The sequence below is a fragment of the Orussus abietinus genome, unplaced genomic scaffold, assembly GCF_000612105.2.
Source record: "Orussus abietinus isolate OABI.00-Male unplaced genomic scaffold, Oabi_2.0 scaffold595, whole genome shotgun sequence".
Taxonomy (NCBI): Eukaryota; Metazoa; Arthropoda; class Insecta; order Hymenoptera; family Orussidae; genus Orussus; species Orussus abietinus.
Genome location: NW_019394738.1, coordinates 21,984 through 38,676, shown reverse-complemented (window position 1 = coordinate 38,676; position 16,693 = coordinate 21,984). Strand labels below are relative to the sequence as shown.

The window sequence follows — 16,693 nt, the reverse complement described above, 5'->3', positions numbered from 1 at the left end:
TATACACTTGTAAGTGTTAAATAAAGACTGTTTTGTCGTATTATATGATGAATATTCATACAAAATTATATTAATTATATAAAAAACATGAACATTTTACTAAACAAACTTGAAACAAACTTTTGAACAATATTTCCAAATAAAAATTTAACCTTAAACTTTTAAGAAATTAAAAGTTATACCAATAGCCGGTCTTCTCCAATTTTTTGCAACGGTTCAGGAAAGATTTTTTTATTATAACACTTTCTTATCGTATAAATATTCCACTGTCGAATAGAGAACATAGAAAAAGCTCGTCTCTATAGCCAAAATGTGTTACGTATGTTCAAAATGTACTTTTGGTATGATTAATTCAATAGAGAAAGGTGCCCATCTTTCGGATACCATTTTGTTTTTAATGTGTGAAATTAAAAATATTAAACCTTTAGTTAAGGATTTGACTTTGTTTCGTACTATAAATAACATACGTTAGAATCCCAAAACGTTAAACATCCGATATAAAGAAAAACATTTTTCAATATTTCTTTTTGCAAAACATCGCTTTGTTTGGAGTGAAGCAAAGGAGTCTTAATTTCGGATACAGTGGGTGTCTAATTTCGGATATATAAGAATTCCAGGATAATAATGTTAAAAATATAATAAAATAAAACTAACAATGTACATATAGTAAATTATTTATTTGTAGTAAATTAAAATGACATTCAAATAACAGAATCAAATTAATGACGTTATACGATACGTTAAAAATTAAAAGAATAAAAATAAAAATTTCAATACTTTTATTCGAGACATTCTGCGCAAATAAATTTAGCCTTCTTTTTAAATTCTGTACACTTCTCGTGACCCCACTTGAAACATTTACTGCATCTAGCTCAATCTTCACCATGTGTATCTTCTGAAAACAGTTCTAGGCACACCGTGCATTCAGCATCAACAGTATCTGCTGTATAGTCATCTGATTCATTTGACAAAAACGAGTTTTTCAAAGTAATTCAAATTAAAATAGATAACTAATTCCAATCAAAACAATACTTAATTTCGGGTATCCTTATTTCGGTTATCCGAAATTAGGGACTATTTACTATTTGAAATTAGGGCATTATGAAAAAAAAATTCTTTTGAATCAACATGTGAAATTAACCTTACATACAATCACGCCAACTCAACTTGACAATAAAATACAGTTTATTACGTTCGTCCTACATTTTAAAACAAAGTATTAGAGCTTACCACTTGCACTCCAGCTGTGTTACAAGTTGACATGTTCAAAAACTCGGTTTTTACAATATTTAAAAATTATTTTTTGTTTCATACCTGCAGCTCTAACGCTCACGGCGACAAGATAGATTTAATATGGCGACGAGAGCTCCTGTTCATTATTGTTAGCAGCACGATCTAGGGACTGGGTTACGAATTATCACACTATCAGAAATTAAGGGATCATCCGAAATATGGACATCTTCCTCTACGGGTCAGAACGATCAAAAGATACTTTACAGATATGGTAGAAAGTGTTACCGATTATAGTCGGCACTTGTAACGAAAGGGTTAAAAGAAAAAGGCAGTGCGAAATTTAACATATCAGTTGTCAACATCTCAAGAAAAACATATAATTCTAATAGCATCCTCAATAGTTCTAGAGTTCTCCATAGTTTATTTCAATAGTTCTATTTATTTAGTCAACAAAAAATGCAATTGAAAATATGGGATGCTAATTTCCCGTAGCATCTCAATAATGAAAATCGAATTGAAAAAGTACATATTCTTGCAGTTCTTGACATGGCTAAGAGTTCTAGGTAATACGAATCGATAGTTCTATCGATAACAATTAGTTGAAAGTTATCAACAATTTCTAGCTTAGCACTCTCGGGTACATGAAATGCTGAGGTTTTGGGGGCTTCTATGAAGTAGATAAAATTCCCAAGGAGAGTCCTAGGCTCTCTAATAACTTTTCAATAGAGTTCCGTCGGCGACCAACGAATAGTTGAAAGTTGTTAACAGTTTTCAATATATCACTCCTAAAAGATGAGATGTTGAGGCTTCAAGATGTCCATAAAGCTCGTATTGCTTCTTTAGCACAATTCAATAAAATTTACTGCAAAATTGATTGCTAATTTATTGCGCAAGAAAAAAATTGTTTCCACTTATACTTTTTCGAAAAACGGTGGCGATGCCAGCTTTATATAAATCTAGCATTCCCACATTATAAAAATAATAATAAAGCAAATGTTCATAGTCGACGTATGCGCCAGAATTTATTGCTAATCAATTGCTCGCAGAAAAACCAAACTTCAATCCATTTGCTCACCCCTGACGGGGTATACCACCACCCTTAGTGCTAGTCGCAATATAGCAACATGAAAACTGCGAGAAAAGAATGATTCCCCCACAGGATATTTTATTGCTAATTTATTACTCTTTGGAGAAATGAATTTTAAATTTTTTGCACAACCTCTAAGGTAGTATGTCAACCCTTATTACATCACCGCGGCAAAACCACGTAAATAATGCGAGAATCGGACGATTTCTTCACATGGCAATTAATTGCTAATCACTTGCTCTTATAAAAAACACAATTTTGTAAATTATAATTTGTTTCGTAGTTTCGTCGCAAAAGTCATTTGGTTGGTAGGACGTTTCGATGACAGGTTGTATGGTCGTCAAGTTTTATACTAACCTACACTTTTTAAGAAATTATAATTGTCCATAAAATATATTTCCTTTCACGGAGAGAAAAAGAACTTTCCTGTACATCTCTGCTAACTGAAAACGAGCTGCTGGGAAACGGAGGCTGCTCCATACGCGCCTACACAACTTACCCCGACTACTGGTCTATGTGCATATTGACATATCACCTTAGGGGCTGTGCAAAAAATTTAATGTGAAGAAACTATTCTTTTCTCGCAGTTTTCATGTTGCTATCCTGCGATTTGCACTAAGAGTGGTGGTATACCCCCTCGGGGGTGAGCAAACGAAGTTTAGTTTTTCTGCAAGGAATTAATTAGCAATAAATTCTGGCGTATACGTCAACTATGAACATTTTCTTTATTATTGTTTTTATAACGTGGCATTGCAAGCTTAATGTGAAACTGGCATCGACACCGGTTTTCGAAAAAGTATAAGAGCAACCCTTTTTTTACTTGCGCGATAAAATAGCAATAAATTAGCAATAAATTTTAGTGAATTCTGCTAAAATGGCAATGCCAGCTTTATGGACATCATTTTGCCTCGTGTCGTTTATTCACACTCATCGAAAGGACCTCCTTTACGCCTTTGATACACAATGTATTATTCATACCACTGTTTGTAATTGTGGTCTGTCACAAAAAGCTGCCAACATAACCTGATATATACTGTCGAATGCACATGTGAATGTTACATATAATTTTTTCTCATCGGTAAATTTTTATTTTTATCATATTTCAGATGTTCGTTAATAACATGTTTTTGTGACCCTAAATATTTCGATCTTCTTGCTAGTTTTTTTGTGACACACTAAGGCCTCGCCAGTTTTCTTCTTTCCGCGTTGGTACAATATTAGTAACACCTTTCGTACCATTGCACATTAAACAAATTTGTTTTTGATCGTATCTTTATTCCGCTCCGTTTGCCGCAATGGAGCACATTTGAATAGCGTGCACGTCAACCTATGCATTTGTGTGCACCAGATGGCATGTCACCATTTAGACACGCGAGACAGTGTGATGATTGCCTTGGTACAGATAGATTTTCTGTGTTTTGTATGTTCAATTCGATTTGTGAGACAGTAGTAGTATCGTCATTGTCATTACTTATCAGATTAGAAGTCAGATTTTAATTGTTATTTTGTTGAATATTTACTATTATTAATTTAGTGTGCTCAGAAAGATATTTTCTGTGCGAATCTAAAAAGACATCAATTCTAGCAGGTAAAGTTACACATTTTAGTAAATGTGTTTTAATTTTATTGAATTCGATTTCGGAAGGAGCACTGGAAGCTGGAATTCTTCCATAGTCAAATTTCTATTGGACGATGCACGACCAAAAGGGCAATAGGGAAACGTCGTGCAATACTTTACGAGCAATTAAACGGAAATAATGGGCATTTTCTCTGTCACCAACTTCATTACCAGCAGAAAATTGTACGGAATTTTCAAAATCTTGTCTCCATTTTGTCCAATTGTTTGTAATAATGTCAGAATTTTCAGTGTCTGATTGATATTCACGAATGGTTTGATCGTGCACCGTTCTCTGAATCTCACTTTCAAATTCCTTGTCAAAATATATCTGTAAATTATATTAAAAGAATTAATATACAAACACAAAATATTATAGAATTAATACTAGTTTCGCACAGACTTATTAAAAGGATAAGCCTAACAATTTTTGCTGCTTCTTCAATGGCCGTACATATAAGTTGTCCTATTGACGCTAAGTAAAATTTAGTAAACTTTAACCTTTTTGATAAAACTGTGCACAATTTGGCATAAAATTTTACAAAATGTGCAACGTCTATTTTGATGTAACATTCAGGCATTTATTGGGTACTTGAGTCCGCGTATTCTTCAATGGTTAAATTTGGCGTAAATGCTCGCACAGCTGCAGTTAAAATAGCTCGAGAATAATCGGTCACAATTTCGCCCAGGTGCACTCGATCGGATCCATTCCGTAAGCAAGTACTGCACTGTGTTGGTGTTGTGACTTTCACTTAACATCTGTGCTGCCGAAAATTGTCCTTCTTTAATGTTCATTATTGAGTGATATAAATAAATAGGACCTGCGTGAGCTTCCTGTGGTTTAACTTTTTTTTTTTAACAATACTTCTTGTCACGTCAATGTATAGTCTACTCTTATTTCTTATACTGAATCGTCGAAAAACGTCTATCTGAGAATTGGTCCAATAATGAACGAAAAAAGGATCTAGTCCTACATTGTGTACAATATTTGCTGTAGTTGGTTTTTAATATATGTATTGCTCTAATGGAGTCACTGTGTGCGTACTGATGCCTCATTAATCCGTACTTCGCGACTCTTAAGACAGGAGTTGCATGTAAAGTTGGAGGTCCGCATTCATTTTCCTGCATTAGTTTATCAGCTTTTTGTGCACGATATGCAAGCACTGATTTTGTATTCCGCTGTTCTGCTACTGCTTCTCGTTTGGCACCTCGCAACCACCGTTTCCTGGATTTTTCTACACCCTTCTTGCAGATATAATCTAGAAATATATTCTGATCATCAGGAACTTCATCTTTTATAACAATTCTTATACTTCCTAAGCAGGTACATGAGCCTAGATGTAATATATAGTTCATATTAATATAGAATTTATTCATATTCCATAGAAATCCTCCTGATATTTTTTAATGAAAGATAATACCTTAAGATACTAACAATGACTGTAAAGGAGGTGCTAATATTTACATAATAATGAAATAATAATTAGATTAATAACTGTTCAAAATAAAATATATCTATGTCCAATAAACATTTATAATCATTTTACTCTTCTCAATATTTCGTTATTTTCTGTACTTTATTAAATTGTTCACTTAGATTTTGAAACTTCAGGGAATCATGTAAATCATTCTATTTCCTTGGTTATTGTACACGTTCAAATCTTAAATAAAGTTCAATCTGGAAAATTTGTAATTATAGACATGCCCTTTTCAATCATCGTTATTGCATGAATCGGCATCGTTAATACCCAAAATCTGTGATAACCCCCTTTAATTACACTGACAAAAAATTGTTCTTTTAAGGAAAATTTAAGGAAATTATTTGTTGAATAGAGTTAAAAAACTGCAGTATAAAATCAAAGAAGTACAGTTTTCCCTACAAAAATTCCAAAAATACTGTGTGATACATACATCGAATGTTTCATATGTTAAAATAATAAAGTAAGAAATCGAAACTATGTTTCATTTGTTTACCCTCATTAAAAGAAATAATTTCCTTGAAAGAAAAACATTTTTTACTCAATCAATTTTTCTCAGTGCAATAAAATATGTTTTCATACTTAAGAAACCTTTTGTTCTAATAGATCGAATAAAATATTACACCAAATTATTTGTTGCAATTAAACGCGTTATAGTTTTAAAGAAATTAGCAGAATATTATTTCTTTGAATGGAAAACAAATATTTCCTTGAGGTAATTAGATGTTCTTTCTGCCAAAACACTGTTACTTGATCCAAATGAGCATTATTTAAGGGGGGAAAACACATTAGGATTTTTATTATATAAATTGTTAGTATAACTATTCAAGAATACGTTCCCAAAATTTCAAAGCGAAGATCAAATTCGTTCCAGTTTTATGAGCCTAAAACCGACCGCCCATTGGGTCAGGTCTCGGGCGTACAGCAGGTAGGGTGGAGCTCTTGCTCAAGTAGTCACTCATTAACTTACCTAGCCCAGTACCCTTGTATAACGAAAGAAGAAGGATTACTATATAGTGCTGGAATCGCTGATTGATCTGTAAGCACTCCAAATTATTCATCATTTTCTCAAATTTCTAATTTTAGGACATTTTTTTTCAAACGCGTTTTCCTCGAATCGACATTTGTTTGATTCCCTAGAGTTCTATCTCAAAAAGTTATGAACCTATCATTATGAAAATTGAAAGTGTATTTCTTTATGAAGTTACGAAGAACATGGTCCCACATTTGGGATGATATCATAATTTTAAAGGTGTTTTTTTATTGCAAAATAAAAGAAAAAAATGGTGAAAATTGAGACTTTTTTCTTCGAAGACCTGTCAACACTTGAATTTTTACAATTTTTACTCGTAATAAGGTTCATATTCTTAGAAAACATGTTAATAATGTAAAAAAACAACCATTTTGCTTTGAGATAAACATTGCGACCTCTACATTTCCCGCGAACAATGAACTCGGACGACGACCGTCGGTTGACAACAGCCCATAATTTTGATATTGTCGTCAAAACTGACTTGAAAAAACTTGTAAATGTAATTCAAAATATCAACAAAATAATGCCAAAGTTGGATCAAATTCCAATTAATTTTTCACACTCAAAAAAATTCATTAAAAATGGCTGAAAATCAGCCCCTTAATGTGTTTTCCCCCCTTAAAGAAATAATTTTCTTTGAATCAAAGAAATTTTTTTCTCAGTGCCCTTTAAATTAGAAAATACATGAAGCCTAGTGAAATGTAGTTCTGTATAGTAAGAACGCGATGTAACGAATCGCTTTTGTGAAAATCCGAACATTTTTAGGGATTCGTGTTTTAATGATGATTTTCCGTCTAGACTAATTTTATCATGTATGTACAGTAGGCACCCCCGCATCGGAAATATGGAATGAAACCTATTGGATAATTTAGTGATTTTTTAGTGCTATTTTAGTGCTACAACCTCGATTTTAGTGCACCACCCCTGAGTGAACGTTCACTCAGCACCCCCACAGTGCATACTATGTTAAGGGAAAGATTCACAGAAAAAACGGGTATGCAGCATTTTGGTGCTATTTTAGTGCTCTAGAAATACCCAAGAGCCAGATCTGAAACATCACCACTTTCACCCCAAAACTACCCCCGATCGTATAAGCGCCAAGAGGGAAGAGGTAGAAATGGTAACATTTTGCATGTTCTCCTCTCGAATTATTTTGGTGCTACTTTAGTGCTCTAGAGATACCCAAGAGCCAGGTCCGAAACATCACCCCTTTGATGCCAAAACTACCCCCGATCATATAAGCGCCAAGAGAGAAGAGGTAGAAACAATAACACATTTTAAGCGTTCTTTTCTCGCATTATTTTGGTGTTATTTAAGTGCCTTAAGGATATCCAAAAGCCAGATTCTAAAGACCACCCCTTTCACCTCAAAACTACTCAAAATCGCATAGGCTTCAAGACAGAAGAGGTAGAAATATCAAAATTTGCACGTTCTCTTTTCGCATTATTTTGGTATTATTTATGTGCTCTGTGGATACCCACGGTATCCTTAAAGCACTTAAATAACACCAAAATAATGCGAGAGAAGAACGTGCAAAATGTATTATTATTTCTACTTCTTCTATCTTGGAGCCTGTACGATTGGGGGTAGTTTTAGGGTGAAGGGGGTGTTGTTTCGGATCCGTCTCTTTGGTGTTCCTAAAGCATTTAAATAGCACCAAAATGCTGCATACTCGTTTTTTCCGTGAATTTTTCCCTTAACGTAGTATGCACTGTGGGGGTGCTGAGTGAACGTTCACTCAGCACCACCACCGATTTTCGGTATAAGGGGTGGAGCGCTAAAATCGAGGTTATAGCACTACAAAAGCACTAAATTCTCCAATAGGTTTCATTTCATATTTCCGATGTGGGTGTGCCTACTGTACATACATCCCGTTTGTACACTGACGAACATGAGTACCTCCCATAGGGATATGGTACCGCAAAAATAAAAGTCGGTGGATGCATGCATGTCCGATACTGTAAAAACCGTAACCGGATCGGAAACGAATCAGGCGTGTATAAATGGATCTTTATGCGGGTTTTCCCTTCTGCATTTTTGCGTATTTTTTTTTAAAAAACCTTGTGGATTAAATTTGGTTGGGCAAAATCAGAACCACTCAGATAGTAAGGTCATTGAAGCTAGCACCCCCACCATGTCCAGAATTTTATACTTCCGGTCTATATTTATGAGCTATTTATGAGCTTTTAAAAGGCGAAGGAAAAAAATGTTGAGCTCTTGCCGATTACGAGAAAATGAATTTTTTGAGGTAGCACCCTCACCACATAAAAAATTAAGTACGCCAAATTTATGAGCTATTTATGAGTTCTATAACGAGCCCAAATACAACGCCCTTGCACCACCGGAAAGGGGTAAATACCACCCCCCGCGTACTAGCGGTACATATACGAATTCATAGAATGCAGATTTTTTCTAGACTATTTCAACGCAGGATTTATGATCGATTTATGAGCTTTACAACGAGCCCAAATACAACCCTCTCGCACCCCTTGAAAGGAGTAAACTACCCCTTCCCCATAAGAACACATACAGGTATGATTAAAATTCTGCTTTTTGGAAAATATTTCGATATCAGAATTATCAGCTACTTATGAGCTCTTCGTAGAGCCCAAGCTCATATATTTGGCACTACCGGATGGAGGTAAACAATCCCTTCCCCATGAGTCTACATACAGGTATGACTAATATTCCGTTTTTTGGTAAATTATTTCATACTAGATTTATGAGGTATTTGTGAGCTCTTCATAGAGCCCAAGCCCAAGAACCTCACACCACCGGAAGGTGGAATAATTACCCCTTCACTTATACCCACATACAGGTGTAACTAAACTTCCGTTTTTTGGAAAATATTTCCATCCTAAATTTATGAGCTATTTATGAGTTCTTCATCGAGCTCCCGCTCAAAAACGTAGTATTAATATATTTTCAAAGAAACGGAGTTTTAATCATACCTTTAATTTTTACCTGTATGCAGGTTCATGGGGAAGGGGTTGTTTACCCCTTCCGATGATGCTACATTTTTGGGATTAGGCTCTACGAAGAGCTCATAAATAACTCATAAATCCTGCGTTGCAATATTTCAGAACAAAAATTGCATTATATGAATTCGTATATGTACCAGTAGTACGGGGGGGGGGGGTGTTTACCCCTTCCCGGTGGTGTGAGAGGGTTGTATTTGGACTCGTTGTAGAGCTCATAAATAGCTCATACATCTGGCGTATTTAATTTTTTCTGTGGTGGAGGTGCTGGCTTTCATTGAAGCTAGAACCCCCATCTCAAAAAATTCATTTTCTCGTAAACGGCAAGGGCACAACATTTTTTTTCTTCGCCTTTTGAGAGCTTATAAATAGCTCATAAATATAGACCGGAAGTTCAAAATTCTGGACATGGTGGGGGTGCTAGCTACAATGACCTCAGTTAGTGACCCGGTATCATCTACCTCAAACTCAACAGCGCCAGGCGCATTCCTTGTATCACTCGACGCTACCAGTTTTTCCCTCAAATGTATTTGTCTCGAAACACTTTCAAGCTTATTTTCCTGCAGTTAAGAGGAGCGGGAAATTTAATAAAAAATAATGGAATTGCACTCAATGGAGTCAGCGGCACTTTCCACAATGGAACTTGGAGATCCATAAGACCGGTTACGTGTCCGCCTCCAAACGAAAGTCTGGCGTGACCGTTTCTCCAAGGTTTTCCCAGCCTTCGTTGCCGACACTCGCTTCAACCAAGCCCAGGGAACGACTCTCCGGCCACTAATGAGTCACAACGGTCAGCGGAGAAGGCCTGTAACTCGGAAAGAGCGACAGTGTATCTCGAGTACTCCGACGCGCGGTCCGCCGACGATTTGCAGCTGCTCTACTTTCCACATTCGCTACAAGAACGAAACTTGAGAAAGAACGGGAGAAAACGTTTTTTCTAACCACAGTTTTCCCGAAATCTAATTTCGAATCTTCATTACATCGAAACAATTCCTGGTCGGCGGGGTACACGACATTTTAGTCTCGAATTAAGGTGAAGTGAAACCCCCTTCAAATAAGTCGATTCAAATACAACATTTTTTTTTAAGGATATTGGACCAAACTGCCCGAAACTCTGACACATGACTCGTGATCATCAAAGAATTGTCCTGACACATTAAAAATTTGGATTTTTTGAACAAATTTTTTAACTTAGCCCAAACAAGAACCAAAATGGCGTCGAGCTTTCCTATTTCGATCAATGTACAATTATCGAAAGCTCCGATATGAGAAACTAAACGATCAGGACAATTTGTCGACAATTTAAAACACTTTGGTAATCGATAAACTCGCATTTGAATGGGATAAAGGCAAAAAAAGTGTTTTATGCGCTTCTATACCAAAACGATGGAAATACGAGGTCTCAAAGTGAAAATTTAATTGACCTGGAAATCACAGATGGCGCAAGGTGTCCCTCTGCAGCCAATTAGGGTCCCAGAAAGCATGAATACAGAGAATTTCTGTAGTTTTACTTCGATTTCTTTATAATTATTGTACGTAAACGACAGGTGGAGCATGCCATTTGGTACAATATCCATTATAATTCAACACAGCTGTCAGTATAAAAACAAACGTCGGCAACGTAGGTATTTAGAAAAATCTTCTTTATCGACGTTGATCAAGTTCCTCACCGTGTTTCACTTCACCTTAAGATAACAATCGGAATAGTGTCGATGAAAGGATTACGCATCGATATTCACAAACTGGCCAATGAATCGTATGGTTACAGTATTATAGTTTTGCGATCGAACATATAAACTGATCTATTTACTACCGCTGGATAGTTGTTTCATGTTCTCGTTGAAGTGATAAGATTTTGATCCTACTGCACATTGTTGCTTAGACGGCATAACCGCAACTGATGATGATAGTGTTATTTTGGTCAGCCTAATAGCAAACTATCTTTCTTTTTTTACTTCGTACATTAAACTAAACAAGTAAATATAACCTAACAAATTTCGGCTTTGTGCACTCTTAAACCACAAGTAAAAAGTAATCCGCCATGGAACAAGTTAAGTATCACTTACTTAGTGAAATCATTCGAAGAAATGTCACAACGCTTCCACACTATCATCCTAGTCATCACAGTTTATTGTCTTTGTTCGTTCATTTGTGTTTATGTATACACATTACGAAATGTATATCACGGAATTTCAAATATATAATGGACAGATACAAGAATGGGATCAAAAAAGTTTCGCACCAATTCGGGATTGTAGATTTCAGAAATGTTTACTGTTTCATCGGATCTCCTCACCCTGTACAGGCCCACTAGAGGGACTTAATTTTCGTAAAATGATACAACAATTGGCACCCAATGTATTTTTCATAGCCCTGATTTCAAATTTACATTTGCTTTTTTTAATCAGATTCCACTAAGCCGCATACACATCTTTACATACATATACATACGAAAATGATGGATATGAATGACTTTCCATTATGCACTAAAGGTATTATATTCATAGGAAAGGCATTGCATACATATACATCAGCGTACATGTAATTGGTCAAGAATTTTGACTGCAAAGTTTTTAATAATGTTGCACTTGAAAACATAATGAGAAAGATTTCGCAAAATAACTTAATACTTTACAAAAAGGCAAATGATTTTGTTTCTTGTAAGTAGTTAAGAGAACACATTTTACATTTGAGACGCACGTCTATGTAAATACAAGAAAGAAGATCTAAATTATAATTAGTTCCATTAAAGAATTAAAAAAATGTTACAAAATAGTGTAATTCTAACTATTTTGGTTGTGATTCACTTATTCATCTTTTTTTAAATTCTAACCTCGACAATTTTTTAAGTGCGTCAAGCTAACACGTCACCAACGTAACTCATGATTTCTGAATACAGACAAATTTTCTGCTAATCTTGTGCTGAATTAATTAATTTTTTCCGAAATTGGAAATTTCAGGGTGGTCGAGCTAGCTTGACGTCAAACTAGCACGTGCCCCTCTCAAACAATGCAGAAAGATAAAAACAAGTACTCCTAATTAAAGGTGAAATTATGTGCTAATTGTGTGCTACAATAGTTTTTTTAACCCATCATTTTTTCCCAAAAATTTTGCTTTGAACGTGAACATCTTGACATCAAGCTTGCACGTTCCATCCACAAACAATGTAACGAGACAAACAAAAGTAAATCAATTTGAAGATGAAATTATGTGCTAATTTTGTTCTGAAGTAGTTTCTTTTTACACACATCATTTTTTCTCAAAATTCATCTTTTGTTTTAACCGTGCTAGCTTGACGTCAAGCTAGCACGTTCAAAACAAAAATTGAATTTTTGAAAAAAAATGATGGGTTAAAAAAAACTATTTCAGCACAAAATTAACACATAATTTCACCTTTAATTTGGTGTACTTGTTTTTGTATTTCTGCATTGTTTGAGAGGGAAACATGCTGGCTTGACGTTAAGCCAGCACAGCCACACTGAAATTTCAAATTTCGGAAAAATTATGGGGGTACAAAATTAATTAATTCAACACAAAAATAGCACATCATTCCACTGTATTCAGAAATCATGAATTACGATGGTGACATGCTAGCTTGACGCACCTCATTTTTTAACCATTTAGATTAATGAATAATGACCTAACAATAGAAAAATTTAGTAATTAATTATTATACAATTAAACAAATTCACTTAATTAAATGATTACCGTGCACAGTTTTTCATAATTCATTTTTAAGCAACATTAAACCTAGTTTTTAATTAAAAGAAATTGAGTAAGATTTTTAATATTTTTTGACATTCCTTCTCTCTGTAAAAATTCATAAATACTTTGTGCCAGTTCAGGTGATTTTTTGTCTAACATAGTTTTAATCTTTTTCTTATACTTGTCTTAATAAAATCTGATGACCCACAACTTCACCTTTCCCACACGTTAATTCCACTTAATCCATTATCGCGTTAATGTCAACACCCCATCTAGTAATGTCACTGTTCTTTGGAAAATAACAATTTAAAATACTATACATTAACGGAACAGTCCTGTTAACAATTATATGGTTAGATCATTTTTCTACATATCATTTGATTGATATAAATGCTCTATAGTGTCATCATTAGATACTTTTCAATAGAAATGAAATGCAAATTTTCTTTTCCATCATGGTGTCAATTAATATATAATAACTATTATTTGCCCTAGTAAATAAAATGACCCTGCTATAGTATATGTTCGGTAAAACAGCTGATGTGTATCGTTTACTTTTTCCATTAATGCAATGGTAGTGGGAGTCACAACTTTTGTTTACTCTACATTAATAAACAGTCTGATTAACACTATTTCTCCCATGATTTTGTGTATACCTATTTCGACCAAAAGGTTTTGATGAGCTGGAAGAAAATGATACCGCTAAATAAATTTAACAATTATTATACGAAAATTCAAAACATTAATTGAGAAAAAATTATTAAGCTTTGAAAATAATTTCAAGTTAAAATTTTAAAGGGTGTTTTTTGACACCTTTGGTAGAAATAGTGTTAAAGAAAGTCTTAGGAGGGACTGAGAATTAGAAAATCCTGTATTACAATAACATACAATAAACAAAAACCTGATCTTCTTTTATATAATTTGGGTGAGGTGAATGCTCCTATAGATCGTTACTAAGAATTTTACACCTAAGATGTTTCCAAACATAGGCCATGCCTGTCTGATTGGTACTAATCTTTTACACATTTCTAACCCTTTTCATTAACCAATCGGAAATTACCATTGTAATCATAAAACATTTAAAATAGCACAAAAATATATATTTCTAAGCATTATTATGCATTCATTTTTGACCCAGTATTTCTATAAAAGAATGGAGCAAACATTCTCTTACTGAAATAACCTATAAGCAAACATGATTATTTATGTAAAATCAATGGCTTTTCAGGTATGCATGTTTTCCTCAAACGAAAATTTGTATCAAAGGAATAAACCCTATTATGAATATGGGGATCCGGTTATGATTTGCGATACCATAATACATATTCTTAAAAGCATACCTACCCGTATGATATAACGGTCAATTTAAATATTGATAACAAATCTCTTATGCATGAACATGGTATCATTCTTTGTCACAACATCGACAAACGTCGAGTTCACATTATAAGATAACAAACCTGTGAATAATAACATTGGGTTAGACGTAAAGCTTTCGACTACTATAGCTACACTCACCTAGTCGAAGTTCTCCGAAGTTCCCACAGCCAATCTTCTTTCCTACTCGAAAGTTAGGGCCAACCATGAGGACTCCGGAGGAGGAAGTGACGCTATGTCGAGAAGCATGGACATTGGATCTGGTGGCATTGCCACTTCCTTTGGATGTCCTCTTGGTGGCATCCTGATCCCTCTCTCTGTCACGGTCCGTTCCCCTGGCCATCTCCTTCTCTATGCGAGCGTCTCGTCCGTCCCTCTTCTGCATGGTACTCCCTGTTCCGACTCAGCCAACACTTGCCGAGGACCTCTCGAAGACTAGCCACCCGATGCGATCACCTGTCAAACCAACTCCTGGGTGTCGGGTCACTGACTATGCTCGGAACGTGACGTTGCGTTCAACGACTCAATTCCCATTTCAGTGCGTCCCTATCCGTCAAGATTCCCGCTGCCTGTCCCTCGGTCCCGGCGCATCCACCGTGCGCTGGGTCCTGGGACAAGCCCACTTCCGCCTAGGTCCGCAACTACGTTCCAGACGAGAGCGAGCTGCCACGAGGTTGCCCCATGTGCTTGGTTGCAGCCAGGGCTCCGCCACTAATTTTCAGGTCGCCAGAGCTCGAGCTCGCGCCGCGACACTCCCGGCTCCTGACAACTACAGGGCGCGGACCACCGGCAGAAGCCGTCCCGGTCGGCCTCGGTCGCTCTCGGTCACTCGGGCATCCTTGCGCATCCCCGAGGAAGACGTTCCTCTTGTCGGCCAGAAGAGGGCGCCCCAGGGTGCCCGAGGGCCGTCATCGGGACTGACCGAGCGGAACGGACCGGGACTACCGCGATGGCCCCCGCGAGGGCCCGAGAGGCAGGCGCTGACTCTCGTCGAATCGCACCACTTATCACCCGAATCAGGCCGGCCCTCAGCGCGCGCGAGTCCACTCGGGATGAAGCACCCCGACGGCTAGCGCACTTCTTCGTACCTCTCTCTTAGGACGGCCACCGCTCCCGCCTCCGTTACATGACACTCACGACGCCCCGGCGCGTCCACCATGCGCTCGCACCGACTCCAAGCTCGCCCGGACTCGGCCCGGACTCGGCCGACTTTAACAGCTAGGGACCGCAAAGGGGAAAGCTCGAGGTACACCTGGTCGGGCTGCGAAATCTTCCGCGCTTCACTCGACCGGACTCGCCGTTGGATCGGATTTGTTACGGGGCCGGCAGGCCTGCCAACCCCAGCTGATTAGCGCCCCTGCGCATGGCTGCCAATAGAGACCGGCCTAGAGATGAGTTGGGAGATTGCTCACGGGTAGAATTCTAAATGTAGTAAGGTATATTGGGAAGCATCGACGGCTTCCCGCGGACCTGCTGCCCCCTCCGGCCGCACTGCGTACTAGCGGCGGGAACAGCGGGTAATTTAAATCGCATAAGGGGGCAGAATGGACTTCCCACAGAAAATGAAGGTTTATGAACAAAAACAATTAATGAAAATTATATAAGTATTATTCTTAAGTGTCTCTGACCCACGTAACGTAGTTTTTCTTAAATGATTACTTACAGAATATCTTAAACATTATATTGAAATATGTTCTATTAAAAGTTAAGTGGTTTCTTAGCAATTCAGTTGTTCCATCCACTGAAACGAAGTATGAATATGATCTTAGCTTAAAAAAACAATGAACTGATATGTATACAGTTAAATGCAGGAGGAAAATGTTTATTGCATTCACTTTCGGCATAGATGCAAAATCATGATTTTATTTCCCTTATATATAATATTTACGTTCTGCATCTTTCTCCATATTTCTCGAATAAATAAACACCCGTAAATAGTTAAATCAATATCAAATGAGCACCCGTAAATATAATAAGTCTTTTTTAAGCGGGTTTTTCATCAACGCAAAGCTGGGTCACTGTTTCAATTGAATTCATTTCAAATCGGTATCTAAAATGTAAAATACCATTTTCCATTTCGTATTTGAAATAAGAACAAAAAAATTATTAGCGTAATTAAATGAGTCCATCAACATTCAACCTTGACGGTAGCGCGAGGACGGAGGGTCGTTGCGGTAAGGCGACTAC

At 36.6% G+C, this 16,693-nt stretch overlaps 1 long non-coding RNA gene across 1 annotated transcript; it reads right to left on the bottom strand.

Annotated features, from left to right (window-relative positions):
- Nucleotides 1–14,646: 14,646 nt before the first annotated feature.
- LOC111674082 lies at nucleotides 14,647–15,831 on the bottom strand. The gene is made up of 2 exons (XR_002762255.1): nucleotides 15,595–15,831; nucleotides 14,647–14,962 (listed from the first exon to the last, which is right to left on the bottom strand). It is a non-coding gene; the product is annotated as an uncharacterized LOC111674082 (long non-coding RNA).
- Nucleotides 15,832–16,693: the final 862 nt, after the last annotated feature.